We start from the raw sequence: 25,301 nt of genomic DNA on the forward strand, positions 1-25,301 counted from the left end.
TTCTAATGAACTACTGCTGCTCTGCAGAAACTATGTCCTAGAAATGGACAGGTTTTTCCATTTTGCTTAAAAACATCATAATAACTCAATTGGAATGCTTTGACAATAGATCAAAAGACGTTCTGAGTCGGACTTTAAAAGATAGACTAATACGTACACCACTGGGGCGGGGGGGGGGGGGGGGGGGGGGGTCACGTCAGCGTGGGTTCCTACCTCAGAGAATTAGTCAATTTTTTTGCAGCCTTGAAAACTTCATTCATCTTTTCGAGGTATGGATTTTCCCAAGTTGAGTGCTCTCCAAGCTTTTCTATTGCCTCTTGTTTTTCTCCATAACACCATCAACAGTGGTGCTGGCCAAGTATTTTATTTATTTATTTATTTTTTTGAATCCTGCTTGCATTTTGGATGAGGCTCTAAGACAGAACGGGGTGGAAGGGTAGGGAGCCCCACGCTAAGAAGTCTCCTTGATAATGGAATGGGGCCACTCGCCAACATTCATAAATATTCCGATGAGGCGACCCAAGAGATGGCACAGGGAGGGAAAGAAAAAGACATCACCAGCATGTCAGGAATGTGGGATGTATTGTTTTTTTTTATTTTTTATTTCAACATTGAAAATGTACACCATGTTGAGCTTGATCCCCTCCTTCGGAACTGGAAAAACAAACATCTCCCTGATTCCCAGAGGTGATGTAAGCACGCTGACTGAGACCTTGCTTTATCTCTGTAACTGGCGCAAGTAGCAATTCCCCCTCCCAAGTATGCCGAGGAGCCACTTAAACATGGCAGCAGTTGCGGCTGCATTAAAAAAAAGAAAAGAAGAGAAGTTACACATCCACTAGAGATTTTCTGCAGGATAAGAGCAGTTGGAAGCAGTTGTGCTAACAGAAGCCATCAAACCAGCTGGACGTCTGTTTGTGGACCCGCTTTCAACCAGCACAGTGTGGTTTCACAAAAAAATACCACCCTCTGTCCTCAACACCACAACAACAACAACACACTTAGCTCTGCTTTTACATATGACAGGCGCCTCCTTTGCTGATCCCCCTTTAATGTCGGCGCTTCATCAACTACACAAATATGTCTTCAGTTTTCTGACATCTGTTTACATTTAGAGTGGCTGTAAATCAAAGTGCTCAATCAGCAAGTCCAGCTTTTGGCTTCTTCGTGACGGCATTTAATGCCAAAACAAACACGTTCCCGTCGATGGTTATTAAAAATGATACGATTGCTCAGCACCTCCTTCCTTCTTACTCAAGGACTCTCAGGGCATTGGAAGAGCCCTCATACATCATTCCTCTTATGCTCTCGAATACTTTTGTTGGCGGTCGCAGCAGCATAGCAAGGTTTACCCAATCTTGATGCATGTCCCACACTTACTGTAAAATGTTATCAACTCCCAAAACTCCTCTTAAAGACTGCAACAGCAATTGGATGCCCCAATTTTGACGGATCAGTCAAATCTACCCAACGAAAGCATTTTGTGATCTGACTGTTGGGACTTTGACCTTTTCCTAGCACTAGTTTTTGACTTTATTAAATAAAAGATTTAACGAATAAAAATGTGATTTGAGGAATTTATTGTCAGCTGTTAAAGCTTTCTTTATTTCTAAGTTTTAAAAAATAATCTGTTCTAGAGACAAAAACATATCAGCCACATCAAATATGGTCTGGACAAGCCGCCATGGGGGACCATAGCGGAATCGGCTGATATGAAGTAGTCCTACCAGTTGTTAGGAAGGGCTGGCCTACAGAAGCACTCATCCTAACTGTGGAGGAACAGGGCCTAAACACCAGCCCAGATTTATCCCATCAGACAAGACCCAAGATGTAGGCCAGGGATGGGCAGCTCCAGGCCTTGAGGGCCCTATTACTGCATGTTTTCCAACAAAACCCTTCTCTGGCATGTTCTGATTGGCTGGACACACCTGCAACAGCTAATCAGTCATGAGTAGGGCAAGAATATCTGGAAATCATGCAGACACATCGGCCCTGGAGGCCTGGAGTTGCTCATCCCTGGTGTAGGCTGTGCAAAGTGTGTACCTGAGATATTCTAGCACAAGGTATACAAACCTGGCAGGGAAGCATATATGCAGGGCAATAACCAAGTGGCTGGAAAAGTGTACAGAAATATGCAGAATATGGACCTGAAATCCAGAGGTCAAAGCGGGAAACACTTCCTATGGACATCCTATCAGCACTTATATATCACCTGGACATGCGTGCATGTGGCATTTGAGTGCAGTCAGTAAGGAGCCTGTGTGCACACCGTACTAACGGCTAGAGTGTGGCAAAAAGACATCATATGACAGCCTCACCCGGATGTCAGAAGTGTGTGCATAATCCTTTCAAAAACTTCATATATTTACCACATGCACAGCAAATGTATGTTACATTTTGAGGACATCCCTTAAGGTGGCTGGATGAGCCTCAAGGGAACTGCAAGACAAATTTGAGCTTCCCTTAAGATGTGAGTGCACCTTTCTATGAGCCCCCACGGGCCCGGAAAGCCCAAAAACCCACAGGGGTCAACGCCCCAAACGGGTGCATGCAACCGGGGCTTAACCACATCATGTTGCATTCTGGGAATTAACCATTTCAAACTTTGGTTTAATCAGTTTTTGGACCAAATCATCTTTGTACCTTTAGACTATTAAATGACTGGTATAGATTCCTTTTGCAATTGTAGTTGTTGCTAATTGTAATAATAAAACAGTTGTCATTAAGCGCTTAGCTCTCCTCTGATTACCTTTAAAAATCACAGTGTTGATGTGTCTGGACTAAATAATCCCTCCTCTAAACCTGTGTTTGCCAAACGCAGTCATCAGGGGCTATTATTTTGTCTGTCTCCCAAGCTGCCCTACTTATTAAAGGCATCTGATTCAGCTTGTCATGGAGCTCTGCAGAGGCTCGGTAATGACAGTCATTACCAGGCTGGTGTGTTTGGGCATAGGAAACATGGGAAACATGCGTGATGTTTGGAGAACAGGGCTTTAAACTAATGCAGCGCCAAAGGCTTTCAGAGCCAAAGTTAGGCTTTTTACTTCTCCTGAAGGTGATTTAGTCTTTCTTACGCTAAAGAAGATCAAAATCATAATAGAGAAAAGCTTTGGAGCTCTTTCAAAAGTTCAATCAGATCTTTTCATCTTTGCTAATCAAATACTTCCTTCCTTCTCCGGAAGAGGGTAAGGCGATTAAATCATTTATTTACCTCAGGCAGCAAATTATGATTCTGTTTTTGACAGTCTCTTTTAAAGAGCCATTGCAAGTTAGGGATCCATCAAACCTTAGTTCATGTAATATGAATGAGTGACTTTAGATAAAGTTGTGGAAACATAATGTATTTTCTGCATTCCGGATCGGATTAAAGGTCACACTGAAGTCTATTTTTGAATTTGTCAGACATAAGGCGCACCGAACTATAAGGTGCATTAAACTAGACAAAAGAATCAGAAACAAGTCCTTCAGTCAGTCAGACTTTACTAACTGTGTTCACAGAAACTCTAGAACTTGTTTGCTACACATTAGCCACGTTAGAAGCATTAGCCGTGTTAGTCACGTTAGCACGTTCACTTTAAACAAATGTTACTGTGATCATGCTACCCGTAAAAAAATAAATAAAAAAATAAGCAGAGTGACATTTTACGTCTCAAAATTGCTTTTCCATCAGTAAACACAACCAGAGTTAATAAACCATATTTCAGATGATACGGATTATAAGGCGCACTGTCATTTTCTTGGGGAAAAACCTTCAAGTGTGCATTATAGTGTGGAAAATGTGGTAATTCCCGACTAATTCAGCATTACTGGGGAGACCTCAAACGTCCAGAAACTCAGAACGCAGCGCGTTACACTGTCGTCAGACCGGGAGTTTCGGGCACTAAGGAAGTGCTTTAGCTGAACTTGTGGTTAATGCACTGCGTTTATTCTCTTTCGTGTGTGTGTGTGTGTGTGTGTGGTTATGCAAGTTGAGGAGAGGGGCCTTATGAGTGGTAATTTAGTGGTCTGCTGTGGTGTGCTTCTTCCACCAAACAGGCTTTATGATTATATGTTTTTAGGCAAATGGCCTTAACGGCCCTGTGTTTCGATCGTTCAGCGTTCCTTCCAAGGTAAACCATTGGTTTATTTCTCGAGGGGGCAGCTAACTGACATAGCATCTCCAAAAGAATAACAAGCCCAGCAAGGCAAGTGAGCATAAACCTTGAGTGTAGTTTTTTTTCATCCTTGGTCCTCCAACTGTGGCTCCCGGCACTTAAATCAAGCAGATTATCTGGCCCAGAAAAAGGTCCAATTTCTACGTTTTCCTCCCCAGCAGTGTTTTTGCTCATGATCAAGGGGGAGGGAACGATGGAGAATGACCTGCCGAGTGACTCAGCACGCTGCTCCACCAAGGACACCGACCCCCTTTGATTGAGGACATCGTCAGTCGGACTTGTGTGCATCTAAGTGTGTGTGTTTTCATAAGGCATAAGAGCCCTTGGGTCATTCCTCTGCGTTTATTTTTAGAACCGAACCACCAAAACCCTGCAAACCTTCCGGGTGAAACCGTCACCGGGCCTCAATTAGGAGGGGAGAGCAAAATTCAAAGCAAAACAAAGGTCAAAGTAGCTCTTTGATCCCCCTTAGCTACCATTGCATAATGACTCTTACTAGTCGCTCATTAGCTAATGATAGCTGTCAGGCCTAGGGTTGAAACCCGCTTAAGAAATTAACAGGAAAGTGTACTCTTAACCCAAAGTGTTTTTTTTTCTTCATTTCAATTAAACACAATTATTTTTGCCAATTCACCATTCTGTTTCACTCATGAGACGGCATTTAAAAAGCGGCATTTAAAAAGCGGCATGTAAATGCAGCGGTTGGCGGCGGCGTGATCCATCATTTCTTAAGCTGGATGGCTTCAGTGATCGTGTTAATGTTTCGGTATAAACTCCAAACAGAGGTCGGGGAGGATCTCTGGAGGAGAGAGATTTGCAGATTTGAAGAGTTGTTTCTCTGATTATTTAAGGTTCTAGTCATTTTTATGCTCTTGTGAGGAATTGGGACGGATGATTGCAAGTTAGCAAAGGAAAATGGGCACGGCTGGATAAAAAAAATGACCTCTTCCAAAGCAGCTGACAGAAAGAAGATAAGTGGGGATTGAGGAAAAGCTGTAAAAGCCAGGAGAAGGCCGATAGGCGCGTTGCGCTGGGGGGCGTGGAGGTGGTCAGAGCTCTCGGCACGGCCAAATTGCCAAGTGAATGACGGCGTATCAGATTGCATCTGAATGTTTTGTCCCTTATGTCACAGCACGACTCATTGCAAAGACACAAGGCCTGCGTTTCCCTTCTGCTTGCAACTCAAGATAAGATTTAGTCCTGATCATCTAAAATTCAGTGACACATTGATTGCTGAAGTGTTTTTTTTGAGGCGCTTTCACACTAACCTGTTTGGTCCAGGCAGGCTACTGTTTGCCTGCCTGGTTTTTAGGTGTGAACTCATGTAGGGACCAAACACTGAAAATGAGGGTTTAGGTTTATTTGAACGTTCAGCCACCGACATAAAATGTGCCATCCAACAGATCAAAACCAGGAACAAAAGAAAATAGACCATAAATCTTTGTTATTAAGGTAAAAAGAGCCCACAGTTCAAATAAAAAAATATTTAAGTTTAAAACATGTCTGTAAATATTGTGTCCCCATCATAGCTAAAGAACTTCTGGCATTAGCCTTTTTTTGTGGTTTTTTTATTTGCTTATTCCACTCCAAAAACACAACTTCTGTTTTTTGGTTTGGCTTCTAAATTTTAAAATGAATCTAAATCAAATACCGTAATATATTGTTGGCACCCTTCATTATTTATACCAAGTGCATAGGATTTTTCTATTATTAAAGCATCTTTATTAACATTAATAAAAAAAGCTGCTGCATCTTACAAAGAAACAAAGACCACCTTGCAAATGTTTGAAGACATATGATGAAAATTCTCATGAATGGTGTTTACCGTTTATCTCAAGCTGGTCAGACATTCAAAAGGTGGTGATGTCAAAACTGGCAGTCATATTTATACTTTGTTGTGTGATTTTGACCCTAAATGGTCCAATATCATGCAGCGGTTTTGATTTAAAGAGATAACAGATTTTACACATGAGTGGTGCAGTGGTTAGCGCTCTTGCCTCACAGCAAGAAGGCCCCTGGTTCACGTCCCCGGTGGGGGACCTGAAAAAAAAAACCCACCAATGGAGGGGGACCTTTCTGTGTGGAGTTTGCATGTTCTCTTCATGCATGTGTGGGCTTAACTCCTTCTTCCTCCCACTGTCCGAAAACATGCTTCATAGGGTGGCAGTGGCGCAGGTGGTTGAGCAGGTCGTCCAATGATCGAAGGGTCGGCGGTTCAATCTCCGCTCCCCCTAGCCAACTGTCGTTGTGTCCTTGCGCAAGACACTTCACCCTCCTTGCCTCCAGTGTGGCTCCACTGGCGTGTGCATGTGTATGAATGATACCGGTGATGGTCAGAGGGGCCGTAGGCGCGAACTGGCAGCCACGGCTCTGTCAGTCTGCCCCAGGGCAGCTGTAGCTACATCAGTAGCTTACCATGACCAAGTATGAATGAGGAGTGAATGAATAATGGACACAATGTAAGCGCTTTGAGTGTCTGGAAAAGCACAGATAAATCTAATCCATTATTATTATTATTATTAGATGAATTGGTGACTGTAACTTGTCTATAGGTGTGGATGTATGTGAGTGTGCATGTGTGTGTGATTATGGCCCTGCTACAGACTGTGCAGGATGTCCCCTGCCTTCGCTCACGAGTGGCCGGGATGGGCTGCGGCAGCCCCGTGACCCCGAAAGGCAAAAAGCAGGTTTAGAAGATGAATGAAAAAATGAATAATGTACAAATGTGATGGACTCCGCCTTTCCCAGCTAAAATATCAACATCTGTTTTAAAATCAGTCTCAGCCTTTTCTTCAGTGTTCTTCGTGTTAATTATTAGATTCATCTCTTTATTTAGCTTGTTACCTATCATGACAGAATAATGGTCATTGCTGCGTTCCTTTGTTTTTATAGACTGTTCCAGTTTTTTCTGTCTTCCTGTGTCTTTGCTCGCTTCCCCTTTTATAACTCCCTCTCTCTGCCTCATACCCTATTGACAGGGCTGAGAAAACACTCAGGTAGCGTGGATAATTCCAGAAAGGCTTCTATAATTAAAAAGCATCTCAAAACTAATTAGTTCTAGCTGTTGATAACACAGCCGGCCCAAATAATTTTGCACTGTCTTCTATCGAATTAACCAAATGGAGTGATAATTAAGGAGTTGGTTTCACTTGATGTTGCATTTGTTAATCATTGGAACCATCTCACATGGTCCTCCTTTCACTACCTTCACTTCACTGTTACACTTCTTGTGGATTTTTTTTCACTCATTCTTTCAACAATTTATTTAACGAAGCAGGTGTGAGGTGTCTGGGAACTTTCTCGGTCTTAACCGTTTTTTTCTTAGCGACGATTTGTCGGGTTGCATACAGATGCAGCTCATCTGTACTATAACTCAGAGGCACGTGTGGCTGCTCTAATGCACCGCATGACCTTTTAAGCACAAACTCCTTCTGGAATCCTGAAACCCCGCCGCTCCTCGCGTAATCAACGTGTGCAGTAACGTCGCCACACGTCTGGAACCGCATCTCTCCCCGGCGATTAATAAACCGGAGGAAAAGGTTCCACCCGTTCCTGTAGCGTTCAGCTGCAATCATTTGTTTTATATCTCCCTGCAGTGTAATTAGGCAAATCGACGGCACGTTTTTTCGTGGAGCCTGTTCTCTCAAAGCAGTAGGGATTCTTCAGGAGGCTGGAGGCCATCTTTACACCGCTCTGCGTCGGGCTAAAATAAGACCATAACACTGACGCAGCACCATGCTCTGTTAGAACCCCTGTTCCCCCCCATTTCCACGTTAAAAGACTTCTTCTTAGGGCTGCCATCTTCAGAGAGGACGCGATTAGCGGCATCCAAAAACAGATTCTAATCATTTCCAACCCACAGCACAGGTCCTTGGTGATGGATGGTTTTGGACAGGTGTTGGTTGAACTCAGGAAAGTGAGAATAAATGTTTCAGCCATGTAGCAAGACTTCAAGAGAACTCATTATTTGGAGTCTTTTCTGGGCTTAGACCCTAAGATCAGTAGTATTTGGTGCTGCTCTTGTTGCCATGTTAGGTATGAGTTAGTCAAGGCCAAAATGAAAGCTGGTTGCATCATTGAAGTTTGTGGACATATTGTTAAATATGATGGGGGGGGAGGTCCTTTAACTTAATTAACTAAATTACTCAACTGCAACAAAACGATAGTAATATGACAATTAGTAGCATTAGTTCTCAAATTAGTTTGCTTTTAAAACACAGAACAAGGATTTTTTTGACATCTGGTAGTGATAGTTTTAGTATGAACTGCTGAGTAGTTTTGCAAAAAGCTTGAAAGAGAGAAAATATTAATGGCAAGTTGAGATGGATTTATTATTCTTCAAGGCTTCTATTTATTTTAAAGGCGTCTATGAAAAAAACGAATCTCAGATGTAAAGAATCCAATCACTACCAAAGTTTACTGCTCAGTCACAGGTCCCTCTGACTCTTCTTGGTCTTATTCGGTGGGAGTGCAGGTCCCTGCGTACATCCCTCTGGTTCAGAGCCATTTGGGTTTCCCGGAAGTCTGCACACGCATTTTCCTCACATCCCGTGAGCCGTTAATGAGTTCTCAATGGGTCAAGGATGTGAAATGCCGCCAGATCAAATTGCATCTTTATAGACCGCAGCTCTGTCACAGAGAAGACAATAACAGCGACAACACATTCAAATAACAAAGAGTCATTAGTGATTATTTCAAAACGGTTCTTGTCCTGTAACATCACCGGTTGTCAGCCAAAGTCCTTCTTTCACTTCTAAGGAAATCAAGCTTCTAATAGCCTGCACTCTGACATCTGCTTAAATTTTCATACAAGGTATGTTAAATCCCAAATACAGTTCTTTGAGAGCAACAATCTTATCGCACTTCTGCATTTTTTTCTAGAACCGGAGCACATCGGTTTGGATTCTTTGCACACCGCAAAGATGTGTTCTGCAAAAAAAGTTGCAAACAGGACTAAATTTGTTCCATCTCGATCATCCACTTCCTTTTCCAGCGCGGTCACAAGAGCAGCGACAAAGGTCAAGCCTCTGAGGACGCACGCTATAACAGAGGGAAACCCCTCTGTGGTTGATTAATCTCTGACTGAGCGCTTAGAGCAGCCAGGTCAATGTCCCCAGCCCCTAACCGTGTGGCTTTAGAATTTCTTTTGCTGAAAAAAGCTGCACATTCCCTTCCTAAGGAATAGTTCCTCTTCACCTGCTTGCAGTGGCATAAAAACTCTAAAGGCAAAATCGGCTTTGCAGTGATATGCCACTTTTCTCCGTGTCAGAATCAGCAGATTTACGTTCATCGCGTAAACAGTCCATGTGTTCTTTTGGTTTAGTTGATTTACACAATCAACGTAAATCACCCAATTCTGTCTCAATCAGAATCAGCGGATTTTGCGTTTAGCACTTCAAGCACTTCACTACTTAAAAGTTTTGCGTTCCAGCTGTAGAATCAGCTGGAAATGTGTTATTTGCGTAAACAGTCAGAGAGTCACGGTAGCTCAACGAGGTGTGTCATTTAGACATCGCAAGTGACATCTCTAGCATTAAAGGGTTAAAGAGTTTTTTTCATTCAATATCATGAGTCTTAATGGTGGTCATTTGATTATTGATCAGTTGGAGTCATTCATTCATCTTCTAAACCCGTTTTGTCCCTTTTGGGGTCACGGGGCTGACTGAGCCTATCCTGGCCATTTGCGGGCGAAGGAAGGGGACACCCTGGCGGGGCCACCAGTCTGTCGCAGGTCCACTAATCACACAGCCATAACTTAAAACAATTTAGAGTAACAAGGAACAAAATAGAGTGTGTTATTGGATGGGCCTCCCACCTGGGACTTTGAGTGGGGGCCTTCTTGCTGTGAGGCAGGAGCGCTAACCACTGCGCCACCGTGCAGCCATGATTAATTGTAGTGCAATATAAAATGATCAGTAGAGGTTACATGATTGGAAACAGATCAACATTTCGTCTCCTGTCCCACACCATCAGCTGGTGCTGGGTTTTGGAGGCCACCGACTCAAACAGCCCCGTAAACCTTGACGAGAAAGATCCGTCAGCATCTCTCTCCGGCCGGCACCGGTTTGTTTACGCTTAATCACATTGCAGCACCTAGCAGCCACCAGGGGACGGGCAGAATTAATGAGCGCGAGGGTGGGCCAACAGATGGATGGATGGCGGAACCAAGCAGTGTGCCTGCTGGTTAAAAAGAGGGGGAAAAAAAGTCTTCCCCTCTTGTGTCAGTCTCGGTGAGAGTAATGACAGGAGAGGCTGTCTGTTGGGTGATGGATTGTTCGGATCTGCCAAAAGCGACTATGGTAAGCCTTTGGGTTCAGACAGCAGCATTAAATGACATTTAACGCTTAGCGATCTTGGGAAGAGCAGGACTAAGATCTTCTGCATGCAGATGTGCTTACAGATTGTGGACTCTAGGGCGGTTGTTGACATTTTATTTACCACCAACATTAAACACAATCTGAATGTCTGAGTGTTTTTTTGGTGCATGGTTGTTGGAACATCTTGTAGAAATTTGTTGGAACTTTTATTTGCATGGAATGAATCTGGGAGGAAAAAGGTTAAATGTGGGCAGTTTGTTGAATCAGTGAAAAGACGTCAGCATGTTGGAAAACTGCTTGCAATCCCTAATGTGACTGTTATGGTCGGTTTGGCACCAGAAAAACAAAAACCATTTGGTCAAATCTGAATTGTTTTTATCCCAGGCGTTTGTATTGTCTCAAACCTGAAACATCACAAGGAGGAAACACAGGACATTTAAAAGCAATAACGGCTCCTCACTCCTTCATCCCTTCACATTCCTGTATTTGACATTTTCAAGCATGTATGAGTTTATTAGAGGTCATCCTCTCAATACTTAGTGATGAATATGAATGGGCACTGAAACAGACTGGCTGGCTACCTGTTCAGGGTGTACCCCGCCTTCACTCCATAGTTGCTAGGATAAGCTCCAGCAGCTCCATGACCCCGAAAGGGATTCAATAAGTTCAGAAGATGGGCTTATGAGTTTCTCTGACCTAATATAGTAAGTTTTGAATATGAATGGGCCCTGCAACAGGCTGGTAACCTGTCCAGGGTGTACCTTCCCCAATAGTATCTAGGATAATGTGCCCCCCCCCCCCTTGACCCATCTCCTGGGGGCATGGAAGCAGTGAGCTGCAGTCACAAAACCAATCAATCAAACTTGTTAAGGCATTGGGTCCCACTTTTAGAATCTTGATTTTGAACAAACAACCTCCCAATCTTAGGGTGGACACTCTACCACTTGTCCACTGGGCTACAATACAGACAGCTTGTTGGAAGTCGTCTGTATGGCTTCACAAACCAGCAGATGTGACTCTTTAGGGTGGGATATGTGCTGTGCACCAGTACAGCACCACCTTTCATGGAAGGAATCCACCTTAGAATATTTTCTAGAAATAAAATCCTATCTGTCTCAGTTTGTGCGCTAACATGAACATTTTTATTTCATAAAGACTAACGCATATTTCTCTCTTTTTTTCCATGTTTCCATCAACTCTGACGGACTCTGACAGGTAAGACAACATCATTTAATCTATTTTTGTCCAAACTATCCAGTTTAGAAAACTGTCCGTCTTCCTGTGTGCTTCTACGTGTTTTTGCATGATGCAAAGAAATGTTATTGTTTTTTAAAAACTATTTTTAAAGGAGCAAAATTCTTAGCAAATGCAAAAAATTGGAAAGAAATGAACTGATTGTTTTGTTTTTACCACTTTTCTAAGTGTTGAAGATGCCTGAAGACACAAACTGTCATCCCCTCAGTCTTTCAACATTCTCACAAACATATGCTGCGAATTGTCTGAAAGAAGAGATGAGAATTATGGGATGTTGTCATGCTCTGTGACCAGCTCTCTACTCTCCACATAAGAGCTTTAACTGGGGGCCTTCAAAGTCTCGTCCAGTTTCTTATTTCCAGCTTGGAACATGCTGCAGCTCTCTCACTGTGCCAGCTTTCAAGGGCAGTCAAACATTTCTTGGCTTCTCTATGTGCAGCAGGCCCATTGGCCTCATTTGCACTATAACACGCCTTTATATTGGCTATTACGCAAAAAGCCGCTCCAGTATCAATCATCCTGCTACATTCAGCTAGGTGAAATTTTCCCATATTCAAACGCAGAAGATGTTACATTGGGGAACATTGTACATCCACAGCTGCTTTTATGTAGGGGAGATCTTTTATTGGTCATTAACAAACAACTTCGTGAATGTTGGGGTGCGCAGAGCATTTATCAGATGAGGTTCCCATGATGCCCAAGAAAGCTGTCTGTTTTGTCCATTTTGCCCAAAATATGATGAGGTTGAGGTCGGGTTGGGCAGGTTGAGGTCAGAGCAAATCCAGGCTGTTTTGTTGGAGGGCTTGAACAGAGGAGGGTCTTCCACAAGCTGTTGTGGTTAAACCGCTAACTTTTAACTGGAGCCAGTAAACAGGCACAAATAACTCTGTTGTCCTTTGTTACATTGGCTTCCAGGAACATTTAAAAAAAAGATTTTAAGATTTTAGTTTTAGTTTTTAAGAGCCTTGCACAGAAAAACAGATTACTGACCCTTTTAACCCCCTATTCTTCATGTCTACTGGACCAAAAATTAAGCACTAAATTGCATTTCTGAATATTTCTTTATTCAAATCCTTGTAAATCAGGAACACATCAAAAATATTGTTTAAAAAAGATCACATTTGTTACATAGAAAATACATTGGGCGGGCCACAAGCTCCTTGACAATTAGATCCATGTACTTCTTTTTTTTTTCATCTGATCTGGCATCTGGCTCAAAACTGTACAGCTGGATATAGTTTCAATATTGCTCGCAATTTTTGTTGCACCGTTAATGTTTGGTTAGGTTAAAAAAAAAGTCTCACTTTTCAAATTGTCCCTCCTCGTCTTTGGAATTCCTTTCCTTTGTCACTACATCCGATCTACTCTATTGAGTGCTTCCTGGACAAGACGTTTCTGTTGAGAAAGGCTTTAGTTGATCTTGGTTGATCTATTTTAACGTTTATCTTCACTTTTAGTGGCTCCTGTCAGTGTCAGAGGATGTTCTGACCTGTCTGTGTTTGGGTTTTGGTTTAATGCTTTATTTTGGAAAGCATTTTGTAAATTTATATTGCAAAAAGTGCTAAATAAATACTTACCTACTTGACAATACTTGCTCAATTGTAGTAGGTTTAGGGGTTGTCATCTGGACTTGGTTTTAAGTCCAGATGACAACCCCTAAACCTACTACAATGGAACCAACCTGGATGAATGACAGTCTTCATAGACAAATACTTGCTAAATGTTCGTATTTTATAAATGTTTTGTAATGAAATCTGCCCTGCATTGGGGGGTTGACCCCAAAACCAAAGGGGGATTGAGGTCTTTACCCCCTGCCCTCTCCAAACTTTACATTCGGAGGAGTGAAACCGGGCGGGTCAGGTTTTTTTTTTCTTCAGTCTTCAACCAACTTGGGTTTTCTCGTTTGACTTTCAAAAAGCTTAATTCTTTCTTCCTCTCCTTTCACACAGCTGGTGTTAGACTTTGATGTGAGGCTGCATTCAGCTGTTGGGTCATGAAAACCGAGTCCTTAATGTTCCCCCCCTCATAATATTGGTGTTATTACTGCAGGAGGTTAGAGCTGTTCATTTTTTTTAGATCAGCAGGTCTTTAAAGCATGCCCTTGCATTTGTTAAACCCAGTCTGTGACTTTGTAAAATGTTTTGCATCATTAGTGTTAGTTAAGTATACAGCAAGGAGGCATTAAAACAAATGTCCGTAACCCTTGTGCTATCCTAGGCACTTTACCATTGGGAGTTGGGTCATCTAGACCCACTAGACAGTGCTCTGAACCTTTTTTCTTCAGTGATTTGTGAACCTCACTGGTGTCATGAAATCTTTCCACGTTTATCCACCTTTGTCATGGTAGGGAGAACACGTCAATGTAAGGGTGGGGTCATCTAAGATAGCACAAGGGTTAATGCAAAGTTGAAATCTTCCTAATGGTTACAAGCTTGAAGTAATGAACTCTTTAGAATCGCCTTTTACAAATATTGGCAAATTAGAAATGGAAGGCTTGTTGTTTGATAACATACACATTTAAAAAATGGTAGGAAAAACAGGGTTTAGAGGTGTTACACTGCACGATATTCAGGTCATTTTAGTCTTCTAACATTCATTCTGTACACAGTCGGAGAGCTGTAGAATCTTTTGCAGTCCTAGGAAAAATAAGAGAGAATGCGGTTTGAAAGGATATCAAACCCTTTTTTAGTAGTCTAAAAAACCACAATTCATTCGGTAGTCTCTGTGCCATTACGTTTTACTCTTCATCTCTAAAGTAGTTCCCTCTGTGCCAGTTTTAAATTTAGTTGCTAGTCTCGAAAGTTTAAAGTACGAGGCTGGAGTTTGTGCTAAAAAAAAAACTGCTATTACTTAAAGGATTAAGAGAGTTTATGTCCTGGAAGATTGATGCCACTCCTTCATACCGGTGATCAAACTCTTTCATCTCCGCAACGTAAATGTATGGCGAAATATTTGACACTAATCTGGCAGGATTTTAGATCACGGTCTTGTCATCTGTTGCAGTTGATATCTGAATGTTGCTCCCTTTCTTCCTGTCTCCTGCCTGCTTTTCCCTCAGATGGCTCTGAAGCCAGCACAGGAATGCTCTTCCTCAATGGACACAATTTCAAAGATTTACACTGGGAATGAAGGCAGACGTTGAAGAGCCAAACGCAAAGTATTCTTATTTGAAAAGCTCCATGCTGTGTACGCATGTAGCCTTTGTTCTCTTAGAATCCAATTCCTTATTTGCCTTGCTTTCGCAGTCATCAAATCCTTGAATATGCCCTTGTCTTTATTAGAATCTTTGCCCCAATTTCATTGAGGTCTTGTTCATTCCACACCAAGACTGACAGCAATCACCAAAAAGGTTAATCAGACAGAAAAAGGCCAGGAGCAATCAGTACAAAGTACTTTTACCTTTGTTCCTTTTTATCTGGTCAGATAGTCATGTAAGGAACTGTCATTCTCGTACTAAATTATTATTAATACATTATAGATAACGACGAGAACATTTCAAAGCAATCCATCTATCTTCCTTTACTTTTTGGAGGCAAGGCCCCAGTCTAACAGTCCATCCTAGGCCCTCCCTGGAGCCAATGAATTGAAATCAGTTTTACACAAAAACCTGCAAAACTGTTTACTGTCAACTGAACCTTTGTTTGCAAGATGGCCAACAAAAAAATACAAATGTACCACCATTTTTCTAGACGAAAACTCCATCATTAGAAGCAGTTAGTCTTCTCAGTTCACAGAACCACAACCTGACCCCTTTTTAAAGAATATGTTATCACTTGTTGGAAAAATATTGGTGTTTGTAGTCATGTTGCTGGTGGTTCACAGTTTTTCCCACAGTGGTACCTTCAACTTGAAAGACAGACCTGTTAATCGTAAACTAAGGGCTGGGAACCAGGTGGACTTGAGAGCTTGTGTTTATTTTGTTGTAAAAGAATGTAGCCACCAACCCCTCCCCCATTCCTGTTCAAACACCTTTTCAGTTGGCTGAAGCTGGGGAGTCACCAGTGATCATTATTAGGGATGGGGATTGGTTGTGCAGTGAGACATAGTTTTACAAAAAGAATTGGAAACCTTACGCAAAAAAAAAAAAATTACAAATGTGAAGTTTAACTTTGAAATAACATTAACAATTAGAAATCTGGTGAATCAAATCAGTTTATTTAACCCTTGTGCTATCTTAGATGACCCCACCCTTACATTGATGTGTTATTCCTACTATGACAAAGGTGGATAAAGGTAGAAAGATTTCATGTAAACCATGGACGCCAGTGAAAATCACAAATCATTGAAGAATAAAGGTTCAGTGCACTGTCTAGTGGGTCTAGATGACCCAACTCCCAATGGTAAAGTGCCTAGGATAGCACAAGGGTTACACACAAGGGTTTTGAATCAGATTGGTTATGAATTTAATTTCTGTCAGAAGCCTTTTAGACTGAATTCAATCCCAGCCAGCAAGGCCAAGTGGGCCCCATATGGTTTAAAAGTTGGGCAGAAATGGCCCCAAATGGCTTTGTCCACAGTTTCCGTGGTGGTTCCACCTGTGTTTGCCCACGTTGGCTTAAGTGGGCACTCAGTGGACTGGCTCCCTACACTAGCCAGCCGGCTGATGAACCCCTTAGCTAGCTCTGCTGGCCCCTGGGCGGCGCCGCTCGGTTGCTCTGCCAGGCCCTGGGCAGCGGAACTCGGACAAACCCTTTGGGGCTCAAATTTTCTGCCCACTTTTAAACCACTGCTGGCTGGGATTGTGGTCCGTGGCATCTACTTATTGCTTTTCTGCCTTCCTTAAAGACCCAACCAGTTGAAAATTGTGTTTTTGTTCTTTTTAACATGTTTTGACATTGCAAATTTACTGACGATGGAGGACGTATATAAAGAAAAAGCTGTAAGCTAGTAAGAGACTGAGTAAACATATGGGTGACCGAAAGGCTTACTTACAGAAAGCTTACTCTGCGTTAACAGTTCCGGCTACATCTCAGAGGTGTATTTTTTTAGTTAACTATTGCTGCTCTGAAGAAACTATGTCCTAGAAAATGTCACAGGCTTTATAGGCTAAAAATGTCATGAGCATAATTAAAAGACCACTGGGAACGCCTTTAAAATGGATCAGAAGAGGATTGGAGTGGGTTTTTAAGGCCCAAGGTCCTTTGCCGTCATAGTGTCAATGATTCGTGTGCACTCACACTCTTAGCAGAGCTGCCGTTAGCAGGAAACATAGAGCAATGTGGGTTTCAGTAGGTTGCCCAGGGTCTCTTTGACTCGAGGCTTTCAAGAGCAGAAATCGAACCTGCAATCTTCCTATCATCAGTTTAACTATTGCACAGTGGCAAAGCAGAGCTTTTCTATCAATATGTAGTATTTTGCAGCAAGTGTGCAAGACTGGCGCATGTGAAAACGGGGTTCATTTCCTAGGGGGCGTGATGAGCTTCATCCAGTGCGTCTGCTCAGGCAAGACCCTTTGCGCTACAGCCTAACTATGTAGCCACAAGGGAGCCCAAGTGTTTTAATGTATGTACACCTCTTTTGTGCGTTTTCGTATCAGTATCTGATTTTCAGTTATATCACATTGAAGCGAAATTATACAATAAAGAAAAATATGAATTTCTATTTGTCCATCCATTGTCTCTGTGTTGGATTCACATTGATGCTTTCAGGTGTTCAGGTGAGGCAGTTCATCTCTGATGTTAAAGATATTTTGAAAATAAAGTGGAAGATGAGATTAATCTTATTTAGATGGATCAGAAATCCTAATAAATGGATATTTATGCAATATTTGGACTTTACAGGGACTTTTCATGCTTGTCAATCATTTTTATTTCTGCAACTTTCCCGGTAGTTTTTGTAAGGTTAGTTTGTTTACCATGCGACAACGAGGAAACTGGAACACAATCAACATGTAAACGGAGTCCTCCATAGTGGTGTTTTCTTTCCCAAGGTTTGCTGCTTCATAAAATGTGTTTTTTTTCTCTGAGTGCCTGCTTTTGACTTTCCCTCCATTCTTTAACACTAAATTAGTTGCATTTAGCCTCATCTATTCGATTGGACTAAATGACAAAACGTGTTGTAGCACTGCGGAGATTCTACTGCCATAACAAAAAAATCAATCAAAGAAAAGAGACCAAAAAAACCCTCAACTAAACAGCTATTGATGGTGACTGCATACAGACTGTGAAACTCAATATTTTCCCTCTTTGTTTGGTTGATTTAGAATTTTTTTCAGATAACACTTTTTAACAAAAAAAGCTCAAAAATTGAATAACAATCTGCAACTATAATGAAAGACCCCTAGTTTTCTCCCTGTAATGTCTTTTCTCACCTTCTTTTTCGTTTATAACCAGGAATGAGGGAAAAGTTATTTTAAAAACAGCTTGCCAATATAAATGTATCCAAGTAAAGTGAAAAAAGTTGCACAAAAAAGGAAATCTGATCCCAGTGGTCTTTTTTATTTTATGAGGATGTGTTTTTTAGCCAAAATCAAAGATGTGTGTGGTTTTTTGAGGACATAGTTTCTGCAAGGCAGCAGTAGTTCAATAAAAATTTGCATATAAGTTGTGGGTGGGACCTTTGGCATGGGGCAACTCCGCCCCCTTCCCCTACCCGTTGCAAAACGGAGCAGGGAGCTTGTGGCCCACCCGTCGTATTTTCCACGTCACAAATAAGCTCTTTCTTGAACAGCATTTCTTTTTGTCTAAATTACTTAGAAATAAGCTTGAGCTTATTTTTCTATATCCTCCATCATCAGAAAAATGCTACAAGAACATGTTAGAAACACAATTTTAATCAGAATGCGTCCAAAGGTTTTCATAGTTTTGCATGTGTTTTTAAACATTAGCAAAAAAGTTTGTGGCACAATTATGGCTCTTTAGGTAAAAAGCGTCAGTGTGATTTCAGTTAATGCAACTTTAGGCTTTTATTTTTGTCCTTTCTTTGTCTTTAAAGCATTTTAAATACCAATTTTGAAATGATCTATAAGCCACCTTTTCTTTCATCGTTTCTGGTAGGAACACATCCCTCCTTCTCTCCCCTCATTTCTCTTTTACGTTATGTTAACCAGGGCAGCTATCAGGGGGTGCAAGAGTGGAACAGATGCCGTTATGCGTGTATCTGTAGATAAGCTAATCACCAGCACCACCTGGGTGTGCTGATTGCCATTAATCTGCTATTGTAATTGAAAAAGATGGTCTGCCCTGCAGCTTCTCGCCGTCTCTCTAACAGTCTGCCTGTGACAGCTTTCTGAGGTGCAGCTTCAGACCCTGAGGTGCACAGCCAATATGAGCGGGATAAGTGCATTGCGTTGTCCACAACACAAAGTGCCCTCGTCACAACTGCCCTTACGGGTAGATATTAACTCTCTGTGAACGAAAAACCTGTATGGGGCATGCAGGTGGTGGGCATCTTAAGATCATAGACTGCTTGGTGATTCTGTAGGGTGAAATTTTTCATGCACATTTTGCTGCGGGCAACAGGTTATAGCAAACATTCAAACATGTTATGGTAAGAAAGCATGAAGTAGGTGAGACGCAGGTACATGGTAGAAATTTCTCACCTTTTGCTGGTTAAGGAGTTCGTTAGTGCTGTTCAAGTGATTAGTGAGCGCTCCTTGCGTGCAACAGACTCTTAGAAATTAGAAACTAGACAGTGTGTCGTTTGTGTGGACATCCTTCTGTCACTTACGTATAACGTGCGCACCTCGTACATACAGCATTTGCCACGCGGTCAGTAAGAAGCCAATACGAGCACCTCACTAACCACCAGATCAGGGCTGACCAACCCCGGTTCTTAAGAGCTTCAACCCTACCTGTTTTCCAGTTCTCACCGGACTGCTTGATGCTGACAACCTAAATCAGGTGTGTTCAGCCAATCAGGATGTGGAATTACTTATGTCGGCTAATCAGCAGCAACCTGGTCAGGGAGAAGTGTTAAACAGGGTTGGGCAGCTCTGGACAAGAGTGTGTTGTAAGTGCACCATGTGACAGTATCACCTGTACATCATAAGTGGATGTAACTTACATTAGTCGTACAAATATTTCACAATACACTTACCACACGCATGACAATGGTATGTTCCATTTTCATGATATCTCTTAAGGTGGCCACACGAACCTTGAAGAAGCTGCAAGACACACCTGTGTTCCCTTTTTAGATCCGGCTGTTCCTCTCTACATCTCTCTATGGGCCCCGACAACACAAAAACCAGCGAGGGTCAAGCCCCCTATGGGTGCATGTGACTTAAATCCATAACTGTGTGCTTCTTTAATATACATTCATCATTTGGAAATGGATCGACTATTAGTTTCTCTCTGCTGACATTTGGCATCAAGTCTCACTCAGATGTGACAAGCTTCTTATTTCCATTCATGGGGACTTGCTGAAGCTGTATTAAGCCCTTTCTTTAGTTAAAGTCTAATGGGAAAACCCCCTGCAACCATTGAGCAACACTATCAGACTGATCACATCCTGCCATCAGCTTTTTTCTCCCTTCACCCGCTGATATTCCTGTCCAGACAGTGGATTAACATGTTGGGATTATTGCCCCACATTTGACTCACAGTTCTGACAAAATCTCAGTCAAACACTCATTCTCTAGAATATGTGAGGATGTGCGCGACAATAAAAGGCCGTTTGTGTGTTTTTTATTTGCAGTAGGTTGAGAACTTTTCCTCACCTGAAGATGCCTACTTATAATTTGATTGTTAATTTGAGAAATGGGTTTCTGTGTTTGTAGTAGTCCTGCATTCTAGCAAATACAGGAAAGCTAACTGAAAATTTCTCTCTGAAGTTGTGTAACTACTTTAAAAATAAATGGACTAACTCAAACAACCGACAAGATACTTCTTTAGAATCTAATGTGACTTCAAAAGAGAGCTATAAAAAAAAATCAATGATAAGGATCAGCAGAGTGGATTTGACTGAGGCTGTCATTCACACCCGTTCTACCAGCATCTTTTTACAGCTCTCGACACAGAAGCAAGGCTGTTTAGTCTCACAAAGAAACATACTTGAAGAGCTGGCGTTGCTTTTATTTGTCAAAGGAGTGCGCAGAGTGTGTGAGGAGAGCACAAAAGAGGCGGGAAACACTCGTCTCCAAATTTTATTGCAGCACACCTGCAGCTGAGGCTGCGTTGCAGATAGACAGCGAGCTTCACCTGCTACCTGTGGAGCCATCCTTTTGCATAATGTCTTTCATTTCATTCCCTCAGTCTTAATGTTTTTCTGAGGTTTTCTTTTCAATCTCGAGGTTTTTAATATTTCTGCTGGATTTGTATCCTTTATGAAGTGCGTCCATTTGAATAAAATCAAAGTAAAAACAGAACTTTTTCTTTTCACGCCTTTGACCCTGTAACACCGGAGTTTACATTTTTTCGATTACCGCAATTCGTCAATCAGCTGATTTACGTTGATAAATGTTAAAGCGGGGTTTGTTACTTGGCTGTGGCTGGTGAAATCTCCAGTATTAAAGGGTTCAAGAAATGTATTTTTGGTAAATGTATTTTTTCTACAGTTTCCCAGAATAACCTTTTTTTGTGACGAAATGCAGTTTTAAAACATATTGAGATCCTCACTTGCACCTCTCCCCTCTATAGTTTTTAAGTATTTTTTTCATTAAATAATATAGGTCAGTATTCTTCTTACGAATGATTATTACGGAATTAAGTCTTTTATTTTTGAAGTTATAAATTTTCTTTTTAGAAACATATTTGTACCGTTCATAATCCCTTCTCACTTTTGTTTAAGCTGAACTCCTAGATCACCCCAAAAAATATGTATTCCCACACCATGATGCTGCCACCGCCATACTTTACTAAGAGGATTGTGTTTTTTAGCAGAAATTAGTCAAGCTTTGTAATTACTTACATTTCGCAACGTTTTTATGAGCTCTTGATTTGTTTTAATTCATTGGTTTCTTTTAGTAACAGGTTGTTTTAGGCCCACTTATCTGACACCCAGTTTTGTTGTAGTGTCAGGCTAAAATAAATCGTACAGAGAAACCAACAAATTTCCATTGTTTAGATTTGAAAGACTTTCAAGTGTTCCTTATAGTCCCTGTGATTAATGTCATACCCCTGGTCTTGGAGTATTACTGCATGTCCAGGCTGGGTCCAGAATTTAATTATGTACCTAATAGGACGTCTAAATGCTCATTTATTTTTGTGCATAAATACATCAACCTGTTTAAACGTTATTCCAGTCCCGACCTTCATAGCCCTGAGTGTTTTGTGTGTGTAGCTCCATTTATTCTGTTTGCCATCCATCAGAGGGTCTGACAAAAATCGATCCCACGCAAACTTTAGTCTCTCCTTTGTTGCAATTTAACTCATGTCCCTAATCCTCCCACTTTTGCATCCATATTTTGATATTCAACCAACAATGAAGATTTTTTTTTAAATAAAATATTGCTGTGTTGTATAGTCAATTTAAAACATTTTTGTGCTCACATTTGTTTATCTTCTAGCAAAACATCTGTCAGTACAGACAGTCAAGGTTGTCAACCTCCCCATGGTTGATCCTAGTATTGGACTGTTAAAAAACATGGTCAGTGTTGTGACTGTTATGCTACGTACATGGCGGGCCTACGATGCGCGTTCAAGAACGCACTGAACGCATTATTGAACGCGCTGTTGGTGTATAGGCTATAGTTGGAAAAGGCTTGATATGGAATGTCAAAGTAGTACAAATCTCGCAAATCTTGCTTTGACTTTTTCTTTCACAGTTCTGTTCTGTTATATGAAAGACTGGGTGTCATAGAATTCCAGCCGCACACAAACCGCAATTATTAATTTCTACTCCCTGATCAATTTCCAAGCGGTTGGTGAATCTGAGTGGCTGATTGGTCAAAGGTCAACTGTTTAACCTTTCAATGTGCACTCAATGGCTGCGTGTTTCATACATACAGCTCAAAAAACTAACTTAAAACCGTGCATAGCGACGTGGGAACGCAAGAATTTGTAACGCAGAAGCCCGAAATGTACATTTTGGCACATTTGCATAGTTTTTGTTGGAAGTGGTCACTTGAATGCACATTGTCAAGGCCGGTGTGATCATAGCATCAGTGAAAAGATAAAAAGCCCCATCTGTGTTACTGTCTCTGCAGGGATACAGGTGTATTGATGTGCTAAGTGTGCCTTTCTTTGATGCTTTTCTCAACATGGTTATCATCACTTTGTAAAATTACACTCAAGAGGGGGTGAGGTCTCTGATACAAAGTGAAAAATTCTGTTTCAACGACTGTGCTGAGATACTGAAAGTACTGTGATATCTAAATCTGGATGGGCTTTTGAAGCCTGAATCCAAAAACCTGTTCTTAGAGGATTTTACAGACTAGGATTTGTTAAAGGTCTACATCCACATTTAGGATGATACAAATAACAATGCCCGCAGTTCTTTAGCCTGTTTAACCCTTTAACACAGGAGATGTCACAGTCGACACCTAATTAACACACACAAGCTCTTTGACCTACCACAACACTTTGACCATTTGTGCGATCAACGTCAATCAGCTGATTCATATTCCCAAAGCCAATATGCAAAGCAGTATTATTCTGAGACAGAATCAGCTGATTTCTGTCGATTTTGTGTGCACTTCAGGACTGCAAAGTAAAGCGTATCAGTGTTGCTTTTATGCACTTCACAATCTGCTAATTAATTGCGTAAACGGTTTTAAGAGTTACGGTAGTTGAAAGAATGTCAACACTGGGGCTAAAGCCCCGGCGTTTTAAGGGTTAAAGCAAGCCCCCATCTTTTGCCAAATTGTAAAAAATTTTGATAAACATTACAGATTTACCACAACTCTAAAATTTCAGTTATAGTAGAGCTTAAATGTATAATATGTTTTATAAGTGGGGTGGGTTTTCATTTGGTTGGTGGACCCAGATGAGCTTCAAACTTAATTTTGTACCATCCAAACTTTGCACCTTTCCCACCCCAGGTTTCATTATTACCATGCAAATGACAATGGCATGATCTTTCCAGTTATACATGTCCATTAGGGCTTGTTACGCCCCCTTGTGTGTCTAGGGGTGCTAGGGGGGGCATAACATAAAAAAGTAAAGGTTTGGCTACCAAGTTGACTGCAACACAAAACACCAAACGAATGTCTCCATAAAATATGACAAATATATTTACAAATAAACAACCAACAAGAACTAAAAGTGAAGCTAAAAGGCTTCAGGGTGAACCCAGGCCAAAACAACAAACAAAACCCCAACTAACTGCAACATGTAATCTTACCTGCAAAGAAAGAAAAGGGAAATCAAAGACAGAACGCTAACCTCCCTAACCTAACAAAACCAGGAGAAAACATGTACTAAACAAAATGGCGGTTCACCCCTACAGCTTCACTTAAACAAAATCATAAACCAAAGGACTAAACAGAGTGGGCACAGACAAAACTACAAAGAACTACGAAGTGCAACACAAACTAAAACAAGTGGAGAAGACATAAACAAAAATGGAGAAGAGTGCCAAGCTGCAGTGGAGACTGTTGCAGCAAGGCTCCCTTCCCCCTAACTGGATGTCCAAATGGTGGCTTTAAAGCAGGGGTCGGGAACCTTTTTGGCCGAGAGAGCCATAAACGCCACATATTTTTAAAAGTAATTTCCAAAGAGCCATACAACAGTGTAGTGTCCCTTTCCCACACTGAGGCACGGAGACTTAACCTCTTTTAAGGTTCTTTATTCTGGTTACTGTAGACCGCAACAAACGCCGTACAATTAATTCAGCAACTTCTGAATCTCTCCCGCCGAGACGAGAGCGCTTCTCCCAACTTTATATTCCCCTGCTCGCGCTCCAGCCCTCCCATTTCCCTTATTCGGCCCATAGCTGAACCCCATTGGTCCAAACTACCTAACAACAGGCTGAGCGACAGAACTGAGAGCCAATCACATCTCTGCTTGATGCGTTCATTGAACTCCAGAACTTTTAACGCGGCCCAACAGCCAAGTTAAACTCAGTCTGCGACAATATGTTTAAAACTAATTATACTAGTGAATGTGTGCATTTGATGTAATTTCAACATTTTTAAAGTACAATAAGTCTGTGGATTCTTTTTTAATAACATTGTTAAGTTGTTGCTGATAAATGATGAGTATTTCTCGTGGTAGTTCTGCTGATGGTCTAGTCTGGTTGATACATGGTGAGTTTCTGCTTCACGCAGGCGTTGAGACTTTAAACGTGATCGTAGGTCTGACTGTTCTTTAGATGTGACAAAGACTGCTCACATGCAGACGCGGCACCAAACACACACTCACGCCGCAGTGAGTGACGGGCAGCGGGTTTTACGTTATTACAATCCCTGCGCGATTCACCTGCTGCCGGTCCCCACAACCCCCCCACCCCTGCCCTCTGCTTTCTTCCTCACACATCCCCGTCTCCGCAACTGCGCGCTCTTCCTCAGGGACGGGAGCGCGCAGTTTTAGGCACGGCAATTCACAGGTTTCAGGCTGGTACAAACTCTGTGAAATAATAGATAATAGTAAACTGAAAGTGCTGGCGCAGATTTTTCTCTCCAAGCACCGCAACTACTGCGCGCCTCTGGCATCGCATCGCGCCCGAGAAGGACTGGTCTAATGAAAAAAAAGTATAA

At 41.7% G+C, this 25,301-nt stretch overlaps 1 protein-coding gene across 4 annotated transcripts in view; it reads left to right on the top strand.

Moving 5' to 3' along the window:
* magi3a (membrane associated guanylate kinase, WW and PDZ domain containing 3a) overlaps positions 1–25,301 on the top strand; it is a 151,155-nt gene that overhangs the window by 46,552 nt on the left and 79,302 nt on the right. The window lies entirely within an intron of this gene.

This window comes from Oryzias latipes, chromosome 7, assembly GCF_053564925.1.
Source record: "Oryzias latipes strain Hd-rR chromosome 7, Olatipes_Hd-rR_3.1".
NCBI classification, from domain to species: domain Eukaryota; kingdom Metazoa; phylum Chordata; class Actinopteri; order Beloniformes; family Adrianichthyidae; genus Oryzias; species Oryzias latipes.